The following is a 2,500-nucleotide window of genomic DNA, read 5'->3' on the forward strand; positions in this document are numbered from 1 at the left end:
TAGACTTGTACACTGGAAAAGTTCAAAGAAGTAAACCTTTATCCAAATTTAGCCAAATCAGGCCGCCCGTCCCCACGCCTTCTCACCTGTGAGCCAATCGCAGGACAAACAGCTCCAGGAAGGCGGAGTCTATGAGCAGGTTCTGATCGTCACGCTGCAGCTCGGAGAATCCCGGCAGCCGGTCGGCCCAGCACCGCGTGGTCTCCATCGAGATGGTGAGCAGCCGATAGAAGAGCTGGATGTGCTGGGCATCCGAGGAGGAGGTGGGAGGGTCCGCCGCACTGAACTGTGGGACAGAGAGAGAGAAAGAGAGAGAGGAATGAGTTTCTTACATCTCACTCTTCGAATGTATGTATATCTCTACCTGAAAAAATGAGTAGGGGGATGGGGGTACCTGGCTGTAGTCGAGGTCGCGGGGTGTGCAGTGGGAATATGCCCTGAGCAGAGCGGAGAGCAGGCTGAGGGGGGGGGAGGGAGGAGACGCCTCTGTCTGCAGGGGGCTCTTTGGTTTGGAGGGCAGACGGCCTCGGCGCCCCTTCAAGCTATCAGTACGCACCACTATGACAGAGAGAGAGAGAGAGAGAGAGAGAGAGAGAGCAGACAAGAGACAATAATGAAGCGGTTGTCCAGTTGAATTTGAAAATATTTATGCAAACAGAACTTCTTTTCTTTAATTGATTTTATCAGTATTTCACAGAAATTTAATTATGACTGAAAAAAGAAATTTGCCACAGGAGCTCTCCAACATTCCCACAATCCCTACATGGTACCAGCCAGCAGATGGCAGTGGAGCTGTTTTACGGGCTGTATACTATGCATAGGAGTTAATGGGATAGAGTAGTGTGTGGGTGTGTTTGCGTTTGTGTGTAAGTGTGTGTGTGTGTATACTTGACGCGCACAGTGATGTGTGAGACGGCACAGGTGAGAAACCCCAGAGAACTGGTGACTGACAGATCGGGGCAGTGTGAGCGCCAGGCTGACTCCAGCATCACTACTAGATCCAGCGTCAGTTAACTGTATCAGATGCTGATGACACAGATGCAGAACTCAACAGTGGATCAGTGTGAGAGTCCCAAAACAGGATGGTCAGTTTATGTGTCTCTTGAAATAACCTTGATAACACCCCGGCTTCGCAAGTCAGGGGTGTTGTCAAGGTTATTTCACAAGGTCACTGGTAAGGACATGAGTTCTCCCATCATCCTTGCTGAATGGGAGAGAGATGAGTGACTGCTGCTTGTGTGTGTGTGTGTGTGTGTGTGTGTGTGTGACTGTGCCACAGGCCAGGTCATTACCGGCCTGTTAAACCCTGATTAGAGAGACAAACTTCATCACCATGTGGACTTGGGGTCAAATCTATCCTATTAGGGTTTGTGTTGCACCATCATCAACAGTGTGTATGTGTGTGTGTGTGTGTGTGTGTGTGTGGTTGTTGGCCGACATCGTGTGTGTTCTGTGGAAGCAAGGTGTCTGGTCGCCGGGTTTCTCTTACCTTCCTTCACCATGCCGACGCTGAGACACTTCTGAAAGCGGCAGTACTGGCAGCGGTTGCGTCTCCTCTTGTCCACCGGACAGTTCTTACTGGCCAGACACACATACTTGGCGTTTTTCTGAACGGTGCGCTGGAGAAAACAGAAACAGGCATACCGATAATCAGCCTTCAAACACTCGCCAGTGGAGGGACACAATCAACCACCAAATACTTGATTTGTTTAATTCAATTTCTGTTTTTTTTTCTACCCCAACGAAGAATGAAAGCGGAAGCTCGCAGGTCAGATTTTAATTACGCGCTGAAAGGCGGCGGTGACATCAGTATAATTAGATAAAATTAATTTCCCAACATGCCTCGCCTGCAGGAGGGACAATTTTATTAGCGCCGGAGCTGACAATGGGGACGAGCGCGTGGCGTGCCGAGGCGGGTCCCGCGAGACAGGGGACAGCGGCCGCAGAGCTGCGTGATCAGATTGTTTGTGAAGCTCGCGGGTCAGCTCGTGGCACCTCCGGGGCCTCGCGCATCGCGCCTCTCAATGGGCCCCGCGGGAGCTGTTTTCTCCTCGGCTGGCTCGCGCGATTATTACTGACCTTATTAAAATGAAATCAGAAACGGGCCGCGTGGGGCCGGGCGTGGATGAAAGACAATAATAACAGAGGTGGTAGTGAGTTGTCTATCCCGTTCCCGTGCGCGCGCCACTTAACCTATCCCGTGCGCTTGGAACTAGACTAGATCGGTGGTTCTCAAAGTGCGCAGGGGTTATGGCTCCTACTCAAAGACCTAGTGTTATTTCATTCACTATATGTTAGTACAGTGTGGCAATGCATTTTGATCCTAAGTGTCTGTCTCCCCAACTATAAAATAAACTAGATAATTATTGTCTATATCATCTAACAGCCATCTTTCCAGATATGGGGTTCCAGGGATAAATTTTATCCACTGAAGGTCCTTGGGGCCTATTGCTAATCTGTTTGGGCGTCGTTGACATGAAACAGAATTAGAACTCGCCCG

The 2,500-nt window shown here is 50.1% G+C and overlaps 1 pseudogene; it reads right to left on the reverse strand.

Annotated features, from left to right (window-relative positions):
• Positions 1 to 82: 82 nt before the first annotated feature.
• The window catches only part of LOC139659531 (nuclear receptor subfamily 4 group A member 3-like), a 7,666-nt pseudogene continuing 5,248 nt past the window's right edge, over positions 83 to 2,500 (reverse strand).

This window comes from Centroberyx affinis, unplaced genomic scaffold, assembly GCF_046629955.1.
Source record: "Centroberyx affinis isolate AG114_WGS23_722 - 3 ecotype Tasmania unplaced genomic scaffold, CSIRO-AGI_Caff_v1 ptg003132l_1, whole genome shotgun sequence".
Classification (NCBI taxonomy): domain Eukaryota; kingdom Metazoa; phylum Chordata; class Actinopteri; order Beryciformes; family Berycidae; genus Centroberyx; species Centroberyx affinis.